General features: G+C 38.1%; 1 pseudogene; it reads right to left on the reverse strand.

The window, feature by feature from the left end:
- Nucleotides 1-10,268: 10,268 nt before the first annotated feature.
- Nucleotides 10,269-11,087, reverse strand: LOC109453547 (small ribosomal subunit protein eS1; annotated as a pseudogene).
- Nucleotides 11,088-11,702: the final 615 nt, after the last annotated feature.

Consider the following 11,702-nt stretch of genomic DNA (forward strand, 5'->3'; position numbering starts at 1 on the left):
CTCAACTAACTGTATTCTTTCTGAACAATTTCCCCCTTCTCTGAGCAGGTGGACATCCTAGAGAAGGGAAAACGGAAACAGTTCTATAAATTAACAGAATGTTAATTAAGTTTCCCCTTGCTGAGGGGAAAGCTAAACTTGGCATTGTTTCAGAGAAAATAAAGGACTTGTGCTTATACTGATTAAGAGTGTTACTCAAATGAAATAATTGGAAGTCACTATAAACCCCATAGCTTAGTAAATATAAAGAGTGGTTCTGGTTTAGAATAAAAATAAATGGGTAAAAGCAGTTGATATTTATCACCCGAATAGTTATGTTAGGTAAATTTTATACTCAGCTACTACACACCCTTGCCCTCCTTCCCCACCCTCAAACATCTAGGCTTGATTTTCACATAAACAATCTGCTAATCTTGTGGCATTAATGCAACACATGGAAAAATCTCTAAAGACAACACTGACCTTGGCTGGCCTGCTTCCTCAAAGCCAGATGGGACATTGTCAGTTCGCTTACTCACCAGGCAGAGCTTCTGGGGTATTTGTTCCTCTTCCTTCCCATTTTCTGTCTTTCTGACTGCCTTCTTCGTATTCTTTCCATCCCGTTTTCAAAGGGATAGGTTTATCCCATGCAAAGTCTATGTTACTTCCACATAGCTAATTTCAGAATGCTCATTTCCTCCTGATTTTTAAACTATTTTTTCCCCCATTTGGAATGTATCTTTGCTTTACCTGGATAATATTACCTTTTTGGTAAAGAGCAGATTTTTATCTTCGTATCCCCAGCATCTAAGTGGAACACCTGAAACATAGTAGCTGCTCATATTGTTGATGATATGAACACATCAATGAAATATTTATTACTTACCTATCTGTTTCCCCACTAGACAGTGACCACTTTGAAGGTAAGTATCTGTTTTATCCATTTTTGAATACCTAGTACCCAACACACTGCCTGGCACATGGTAGATTCTCAAGCAAAATCTAACGAATAAAAGAATAATAACCAGGGTTTACTGATGTATCTCAGTGTACTGTAAAGAATAATATGCTCTGATGTTATAATTTCCAAATATATTACCATGGAAGTAGGTAAGGAAAGGTTGCCGAGTTGGTCTTCAAACAATTACTGGGAAATTGGTCAGAAGAGGGATGCAATGAGGAATAATTTTTAAGAGGTTACAGGTGAGTTTTCTTTCCAAGCAATCTTGACAAAGTCAATCACATTTCTGATTTGAAGCGGAGAACAACGGCATCCTCTCTTTCTTGAAATGACATACAAACTTTGAAATCTCTCTTGAAAATTATTATGAAATCTTTTCAACCAAATGGCTGCAGGGAGTTTAAATCTCAGCTGACGTCTGAGTCAGACAGTTGGAATCGTTTTCCTTAGCAGTATTACTTGTGCCTCTGCTGATTTGCTAACTACTTCAGCGTACATCCCATTTATTCCCAGAGTGGATGACCTTAATTTTCTTCAGCCAACAATGAACAAATAAATTATGAATAGAGCCTGTTTCTTTCTCAGTGGGGTGCTCAGGTTTGAAAATAAGATGAGATGATTTTCCCCCCCATCTCTGTTTCCTTCCAAATTTTCCAAGCTCTTGACTCTTTCCTCTACCTTTCCACATAGTTTTCTATACATTTTAATTATTTTGATATGGTCATTTTTCCTGCCATGTTAACCTTATAAAGTCTACTTTCCTCTGATATTTCTAGATTAACTAAGGTGGTACTTATTACGATTCCACATGTGCCATATTTTTCTTCTTGTGAGTGCAAACTTCCAAACTGATAACAACAAATCCAAATTTGAAGAGTATCTCAGTATTTTTGAGGCAGTGTTATGAATTGGGAAGACCGTAGGTTTTAGAATCAGATATATTTGTTTCAGATTCCTGACTGTTACTTACTCCAAAGTGCACGACTTTGAATGTATTTCTTAATATCTCCTGGTTAGTAATATATGGAAAAACAAGTACATCATAGGAATTGCTTGAGATTTAAAAAAGTTAAAAATCATCCTTAATAAGTGATTATTTTTTTCCCCAAGTGAACACTTTAACATTAAAGTTTATTATTGATTCTCTAATCTTACTTTCAAAGAGCTTGATTAATGACTAATCAGCATCAGTAAGTGCAGGAATAATTAAAATTAAGGAATTAAGATTTTGTGACATTTAAAATCAATATTTTGGTGATACAACTGTGTTATCTACAAATTACTTTAAGAATAGTTAAAAACAAAGTGACAATCCATATAATACAATATTTTATTTTACTGATGAGGAAATGTACTTGAACAAGTTGTTGACTGACTTGGTGAAGGTCACATGGATAGTTATGTCTGGTTAGATTCATGCATTTCCAGTTCAGGGCTAATACACTGCATCTAGTAATTTCTCACTTCTGTCCTCTTTCCATTGGTACAGTTTCCATCCTTCTTTAGAAACTCACTATTTCTCACTGAGACTAAATCAAGAGCATCGTACTTGGCACCTCTGTCTCTAAATTGCCATTCTCTCTAACGCATCTTCTTTGGTGTGGTCAGATTAATCAGATTGTTACATTCTCCTGCTCAGACACCTCTACTGACTCCCCAGTGTCTACTAAGGCAGTTCTAAACTTGTCAGCCTATCACTCAGTGTCTTTCACGATATTGCCTCAGGCACATACATTTATTTAATGAGTACTGAGGGCCTACTATATGCCAGCTCTTGGTGCTGGGAATATAACAGTGAACTAAACATAATCTCTGCCCTTGCTGAGTTTATATTATAGTTCAGTGGTTCTCAAAGTGTAGTCAGGGGACGTTGATGAACTCTGAGACACACTTAGGATGTCTGCAAAGTGAAAATTATTTTCATAATAATATTTAGATGTTATTTGTCATTTTCACTTTTATTTTCTTTTTTTACGTGTGTACGGTAAAGTTTTCCAGAGGCTACCTAATATGCAATATTACAATTGATTGAATGTGGAAGCAGATGTGGGAATTCAGCAGTCTGCTATTAGATCATTCATTAAGGAGGATTGTAAAAATATAAAGCAATGCTACCCTTTTGACTTTGTTTGAAATTTTTTTCCCATAAAAATGGAAAAAAAATCAATCCACTAACATGCAATGGATTTATTTTTGTTATTTTAAAATGAATTAAGAAATGAATATTTTAAAATGTATCAATTAAAAAAATTTTAAAACAGCTTTATTGAGGTATAATTGATATATACTACATATATTTCATAGATACAATTTGAATTTGGATATATGCATGCAACAATGAAACCATCACTATAATCCAAGTAATAAACATATTCATCATGTCCAAAAGCTTCTTCATGTACCTCACCCCTTTTTTTGTGGTAAGAACACTTAACATGAAATCTACTCTCCTTACAAAAATTTTAAGTGCACAATATATTGTGCCCTATCATAGAGCAGATCTCTGGAATGTGCTCATCTTGCACAACGAAACTTTGTAACCACTCTAATACAGTTTTTATAGATATATTCTACATAAACTAAAGCTTTTTGGGGCCCTTCAAAAAATTTGATAATTCAACTCTAGTTATTCTAGAAAATAAATGGATAACATAGAGTCACTATAGCATAGCATCAGATAACAACAAAGGTCATGAAAAAAATGCAGCAGTAGAAGGAAATAGATCAAATGAGCAATAAATAAGGGTCACTATCTACAAACTGTGGTCTCATTAAACTGAATCACCTAAACTTCCTTGAACAGTCCTTGTTTTTCTACTTTCATGCCTCTATAACGATGTTCCTTCTGTCTGTTTTGCCTTTCTCTCCATTTTCATCTATCAAAATTCTGTTCCCATTTCAGAGCCAATCTCAAATGTCACCTGAGCCATAATTCCTTCACTCATTCTTTTCTAACAGAAGTGATTTCCCTTTTTTTTATTGTTCCTATTCCCAACGACAATATTCTGATCTAGCGACACTTATGATTTTATGCTTTGCACAAATTTATAGTCATGTGCATACCACTCGTGTCCTTTTCAAGTTTATAAACCTTCTTTTTTCTTATGGAAACTAAAACAAATTCACTCATTAAAACTTCTTGAAGTTGGGGACTGCTTCTTATTTATCTTGAATACAAACCTTTTCTGTATCAATGAGGCTTAGGTTTAGCAATAACTGAAAACCTCCAAATAGTAGTGGCTTCATCAAAATAGAAGTGTGTTGTTTGTCACATATGTCAGGTTGGCACTCCAGGGCTGGAGTAGTGACTCTTGCTCCAACAGTTTTCAGGGCTGCAGGCTCCTTCCAGCCCAGGGCTCTTCTTTCTCAAGAATATGATCTTCAGCCTGTAGATGGAAGCATCTTTGTTTCAGAAGGAAGGCAATTGGGAGAGACAAAGATAAGGGGGCTAATGGTATACAGCAGCTCTCTCTTAAGGAAAGTTCCTGGAAGCTGCTAAGTTGATTTTCCTATTTATGCCTCATTGGTAGAACTTAGTCACATGTGCATACATAACTGCAGGGGAGTCTGGGAAATGTAATCTTTATTTTTTGTTGTCTTGTGCTCAGCAGTGAACAAAGGGGAGAATAGATACTGGGGGCCAACTTTCAATATTTGTTATACTCTCCAAAGTGTCTACCATAGGCGCTAATATTGGTAAAGGCTTAAAACGAACTTTTAGCAGGTAAGTAATAACGAGCTAATTTGCTTTTTTTTTTTTTTTTTAAGGGCAGTATTATAAATGATTAAGAAACTCTACAGTCTATCTTTTCAAACTTAATTATTTCAGGGTTTACCAGTTGATCAAGTGCTACTATTAGACCAGGAAGCCTTTTTTATTAGACCTGCCAGCTTGTTGTTTTCACATTTCACCTTCTCCTTCTTCCTCTTCTCACTAGTGATAGGCTTTACTCAACCCTTTCTTGCCAGAAGTATCCCCAAACTTCCCTGAGTCACATGATGCGCCTGTCCTCAGGTCTCCCTGTAGGCCTATCACAGACAAACATGACTTTCAGAAGAACCCTTTGGTGGCTTGCTCAAGTTATTAGTTTAGTCTGCATATTTGTTCCACATAAAAGCAGATAAAAGAACATTTGTAATTTCAAGGTACTAAAAATATTGGGGCATGGACCTATGCTTTATGTTTACATTTCAATTACTGCTCACTGTATGCAGATCTTAATGGATGGTAGAGCCTACCTTTAAATTTTGATTCTGAATCTTTATTTTCACAAAATGTTCTGCTGGGATCTATAGAAGCATCCTCTGACCCACTTCGGCCCACACCCTCCACCCCACTCCACACACAACATCTGCTTATGATTCTTAGAGTTTTCAGGAAGCAGTCAGTCCTTCACAAAGAAAAGCCTGGGGTTTTACACAATTGAATTTATGTTTAAAATAGTTCACTTAGTCATACTAAGCAGTCCATGGTTCACAAATGTAAAAACTCGCAATTTTAGGATGTTGGGAATTACCCCAGAGGCCAATTCTTTGAAAAAGTTGAAATAAAAAGGAGAACTTATTAGAAATGGTATTTACTGTGTTTGTTGTTATTTAATTTTTCATTTGTATGTGTCTTATTTTCTTTGGACCATACACTTTTTTTTTTTTTTTTTTTAATTAGTTTCAGGTATACAAAACAATGTAAAATTTAGACATTTACACCCCTCACAGAGTGATAACCCCCCAATCTGCTACCCCTCTGACATCCTATATAGCTGTTACAGTACCATTGGCTATATTTCCTATGCTGTACTCCACATCCCATGACTGTGTGTGTGTGTGTGTGTGTATATATGTATGTATGTATGTACATATACATATATATACACATATATATGTATATGTAATTACAGTTGACATTCAATATTATTCAACTTCAGCTTGGACCATATACTTCTTGAGGACTCGTTTTAGGAGGAAGACACCACTGTGTCTGAAACATGATTATAAAAGTGAAACAAACTTGCCAGTAGCTGACATAGATTAAGACAGTGATGATGACATGGGATTTATTTTACCATGGCATAAAATTTTCACAAAAGAAATGCATACTATGTAGGACTATATTCATCATCTATTTATTCATCTCACAAATATTTATTAAGCACAGTGCCTAGCGCTGTGGTAGATACTAGGAAACAGTGGTGAGCAATACTGATATAATCCCTGTCCTTATGGTATATATAGTTTAGAAGAGAAAGACAAAGAAGTAATAGCTGCAAAATATGTTGACTGCTTGTTGGGGGAAGCATAGATTGCTATGGGAGTATTTGAGGGTGAATTTAATCTAGTTACAGTCTTTATGGAGCTTTTACATTACAAATACCTCATTTGAGCCTCACAAGGCCTCTGCAATGAGTAGCAGAGGGATTATTATTCTCATTTATAGATGAGGAATTAGTTTCAGAAAGATTAGCATGATCCAAGTTCCCATAGACCCAGATGTGGGCTTGGGACTCCAAACCCAATGCTCTCATCACTACTCCACACAGCAGCTGGAGTACCAGGGAGTAAGGTCTGTGGCTGTGCTGTGTCTGCTTCCAGCCTTTGTGGTACCCTCATCCTAAGCTTACAACTCCCATTGACATTAATTAACCAATTCTCGGGATGTATCGCAGCAGCCTGGAAGCCATGCAGGGGTTCTGGCCAGCAGGGCCCTAAGTACTGTTTAATGAGGGCTGGCAATCCAGTGTTCATACTGGGAGCAGCCTCTGCAATTAGGAAAGGGGCCAGGGGACCTTTCAAGCAGATACAGGAACTCTAAAAGCTCAGTCATAAAGCCTTGTTAGGATGAGCCACCATGCAACAGTTTGCTCTGTAGTCTGTTTTCCTGTCCTGTTAAATAGAAGTCAGATTCTCCAAAGAGAAAACACCATTAAAATGTCCAGAGTTCATTTTGCTTTCCGTTCAGTACCATTGAACAGAAGAATGAACACTGCTGTTGGGCAGAAAATTTTCCCTCATTGCTCTGTATACCCAATTGTACATGATTCCCTGATTATTCCAGAAAAAATGTGTCCTTTCTTATAAATTTTTGAACTTGTTGGAAATTTCCAAGTGCTAGAACAGTCTTAATTTGCAGTGTAGTAGAAAGACGACGGGCTTTATCTCTATTCTATCACTTTCCAGCTGTGTCAATTTGGGAAAGTTCCTGCACTTCCTTGAGAATGAGTTTCTTCAAAGGATGGTTGTAAAGATTAGAAGAAATACATGTAATGCAGCTAGTATAGTGCTTGGCACATAGTTGGTCCTCGATAAATAGGAAATATTATTAAAGTGGTTAAAATCTCTCTCTCTCTCTCTTTTTTCCCCCCTGAGAACTCAATGTAAACTCCAGCATCCCTTCTAAGCCTGATTTTTCTGGCATTACCAGTTCCTCTGGACCTTTACCTTTATTATAAATTTCTTATTTTATGTCATCCAAAGCTAGGGCCCATATGATTATTAACCCACAAATACTCAGTAATATTAATTTGCCATCTTTCTGGGGAGATAGGATATTGGTAACAGGAGTAGGCATAGCAAGTGTCAATGAATGATGTAGACAATTGGTGCCATGGAATTTCAGATAAAGAAAATGTGACCATGAACTAGGATTGCTGAGGATTTGGGTAGACACAGTCCATCATTTCCACTTGGATAGACTAGGTGGAGGGGCTGGAACCTGGTGAGGTAGGGACAGTAGATGGGGATATGAGAGAAAGTTTCAGGTATGGATGGGCAAAACATGGTGTCCCAGTGGTAATGGAAATAGATTGGAATCCAAGCAAGCAACTGGCTGAAAAGGCAGAGGTAAAGAATCTAAGGTGTCCCAATAGGTAGGCAGTGCCCAGTAATGGGGATTTTCGGGATGATGGTATTCAAAAGTCAAAGCAGACACTCATGCATAATGGGTCCTCTGCTGTCTAAATTTCACTTCCTTTGGTAGGAGACTTGGGGAATTAGTGCAGTCATTGGAGGTTTGTAGGGTCTAAAACTGTGGTGGTGGGATGAGATATGGACACTGCAGATGATTCTAAAACTTAAGCGAACATGCAGGACTTAGGACAATACTTCTCAAAGTCTCTGGACCATCTGTTTCAAAATCACCTGGGAATCTTGTAATAAATACAGATAACTAGAATATTTGGGGGATGTATATATCCATTTTAAACAAGACACCCAGAGGATAGTATGTACTCTAAAGTTAAAGAACACTAAATAATTCATATTAGATGCCAGACTTGAGAGCCAGGTCTCAGAATCCTGAAACAAAGGATCAGTGACTGTAGAAGTTAGCTTTTCCTCACTCTTTGTTGAGTGGTTTGCAGAACGACTGGTTACACAGAAAATAAATCTGGGGATAAGGCTTTTATCCCTGCGGTAGGATTGCAAGGTTTCAGTCTAGAAAGACAGTTGGGGCTTCTGGAACAAGAATCAAGGCAGAAAGAATCTCAAGGACAAGAAATGGAGGAAAGAGACTGGGGATTGGGCAAGATAGAATACAGAATTTGTAACAGGGTTGCCTATTTATTTCCTCCCCTCCCCAACTCTGTGGATCCATGAGGACTTGGCTCATAATTTCTTCATTCTTATTTCTTTTGTGCTTAATATAAGGCCTGACACAAAAGTAGGCTTTCAAATATGTATTAAATAAATAAGTAAATACATACATACATACATACATACATACATACATACATACATGATTGGACTAGTGGCAAATCAAAGGGTGATTTGATGCTGAGCTCTGGAATGTGGATAGAGTTACCTAAAGGTCTCCTGGGTCAGTTCATACTTGGTCCTGGGAGTGGAGTTTGGGGCTGCACTTGTAATTCTGAAGTTGGATAGAGGGTGCAACCTTGTCAACTCATGGCATAGACTGAACCTAGAGTTAGGACAGTTTAGGATGTATTCTGGAGCAAAGTGTGATTTGAATCCATTTTGAAGGCAAGAGAGACATCAAATTCAATACAACTTGACAAACAGTAATCGGGCACCTATTCTGTGCAATGGCTGACAACTCAATGGTAAAATACAGTCCTTGCCCTGGAGGAGACCAAGAGGTAAAGAAATGACCAAAATACAATGTTAGAGGAGAAGCTGAAGAAGACATTATCTAGGGAAATTGAGAGAAGAGATAATGTTTCCCTGGGACTTAAGAACTGGACAGGATTTGCTCTGTAGTTAAGGCAGTGAAGGGCTTTCCAGGTGGAGAAAACAGCCAGAGCGAGGGTAGCAGTGCATGAAAATGAAAGTGACTTGGGAGGGGTCTTCGTGGTCTGGTGGGTGAGCACACAGGACCAACCAGGGGTAGGTCCTTGTGAATCGTGTTAACAAGGCAAGGTTTATTTTATCAATATTTGGGTTTGTCAAAGTGTTCTAAACAGTGGAATTACACAATTGAACTTACTAAACATAAGTGAATTTGGACCACTGGGTAGAGGAAGCCTGGAGGAGGGAGAGAGGCTGGGAGGAATTTGGGCAGGGGAGCAGGGTGAGCAAAAGTGTAATTAAATTAATTCCTGCTGAGATATTAATGGTAAATAATGGTTTAAGATAAGAACCCTCAGAGTGAGCTTTTTGTATTTGAGAAGTCTATACCTGGAGGAGGTGTGAATACTAATAGAGAGACATGCCAGGCATTTTTGGTTGTCTTTTGTCCAGTTTTCCCACACCCACAGCTGGCTCTTGCTGTGAAAAAATGAAATGTAGTTCTCTGACCTGGAGGAGACTTTACAGGCCCCAGAGCACAGGTTGTTCTGTGATTTTAAACAATTGACCAGCATGAGCTCTTTCTGTACTGAAGACTCCTTCCTCAAATCAAGCCAAATGAGCTTTATCTTGCAAGTCTGAAACACTCACTGTTGAGAGCAGAGTCAGTAACTTGGCTTTTCCCCAAGTGATACTCAGCCCTGGGACCAGGACTTATCAGCCTAATTGTTGTTCCTACATGGATTCTTATTATCGAAATCTCAGTGTCACATTTTCTCAGCTCTGAGAAAAGTTCTTGTTTTTAGGATCAATAAATGTGTTATGAAGTTGTGTGAAGTAAAACAAAATTAAAAAGGTATGAAAATTGCTCTTTTTCCATTCCTTCATTCTTTCCTACCTACCCTGTTCCTCACAAACCCAGAAAACACACTGTCTTTGCAAGAAAACTCTGTGTTTAGAGAATAACAGAAATGACATATCACATGGTCTGATTTTGTCCTGATTGTGTCGTATTGACATACGGGAAAGAATGTTAGGTCAAAAATAAAAACACCTAGGTTATGTTCTTTTTTTTCACCACTAGGATTTTTTATTTGTCACCATTAAAAGTCTGAATTTTAAACAGAATTTGGACTGGAGGCTCATATCCATCAGCTCATTCAACTTCAGCACCTGTCTCATCCCCAGTAGCTTTTCCAGAACTGCTACCTTCACCATGAAGCTCCATGAGTTTTCCCAGCTCAAACTTGGGCTTCTTCAGCATTTTGACTTTTCTAACAAGGACATCATGGGGCGGATAAATAGATTGGCAAGGCTTTTCTATGTCTTTTCCATTGCTGTCTGGAATCAATTTATTGACCACCTCTTTCAAGTCCTTTGTCTGTACCTCTTGGGTCATGATTTCCATTATCTTCTGGATTTGGTGGACCTGTTGATACTCAGCATAAGAGGTCTTCCAACTGTGATTGTTGTGTTTTTAAGCAAAACCAGTACAGAATAGATGAAGCAAATAACCATCAGTAGTCTTCACGTCAACATGAGCTTCAATAATGGTCGGCCATTTTTTGACCATGGAGCACATTTTATCTCAGGTAAGATCCATGCCATGGAAATCAGTCAGCCAGTTTTTTCCCTGAACATTCTCAGTAATCAGCTTGAATTTTCTAAATGAAACTTTATCATTCTGCTGATGAGCTAGGCTCACTTCAAAAACATGACCCTCGAGACGATCAGATGCAATTTTGGTTCCTTGCGTTCTTGTGACTAGTGTTTTTACAGTATTTCTTGTATTGAACATAGCTGGTGCTTTCACATCATACCAATCGGTCTTAGTAAATGGGTCAACCACTTTTTTCTTGTCTCCCTTTTCGCTGCCTTTCATAAGGTGCTTGTTATTGCCAACTGCCATGGAGCTGCTCAGAGAGCCAAAAGGGTGGCTTATGTTCTTTTCAGTGGCATTTACTAGAGGTATAACTTGGGGCAGATTATTTCACTTTTCCGAGCCTTAACTGCTATAATATGAGGGAGTTGGACTGGGCCCTATCTCTCTAATTCCTTCTAACTGTAAGAATTGGTGATTCCCTAAACTATGCAGGAGTGATGACATATTTTCTCATGAGATGGAAAACTAGAGTGCTGCATTGGAAAAGTCGATTCACCCATTGACTTTTGGGCATTTGTTGATTACTTCTTTGGTACCATTTTTTTTTCTCCTCATTTCTCCAACAGCCTTTGGTTTTTTTCCCTTTAGAGACATGTTCTACTTTGCTCAGCTATGCAGCAAACATGGAATGAACACCATTTCTGGCTTAAACCAATGTATCCCATTCCCTGGGTGAGGCAACTGGTTCCAGGATCAGCATCTGGCTGAATTCAGGCCACTGAGAGGGAGAAAATTCCTTTTGCTTGGTGTTCCTGGGAAAGAGGCTTCCTTTTTCTTTTGTGAGAAGTAGGTGAAGAGGTTCTCTTCCAGTGTGGTGGAAGAAGCAAGGTCTGGAGTAACTGCTACTATGAGGGAAGCTGA

Source organism: Rhinolophus sinicus, linkage group LG06 (assembly GCF_036562045.2).
Source record: "Rhinolophus sinicus isolate RSC01 linkage group LG06, ASM3656204v1, whole genome shotgun sequence".
Lineage (NCBI taxonomy): Eukaryota > Metazoa > Chordata > Mammalia > Chiroptera > Rhinolophidae > Rhinolophus > Rhinolophus sinicus.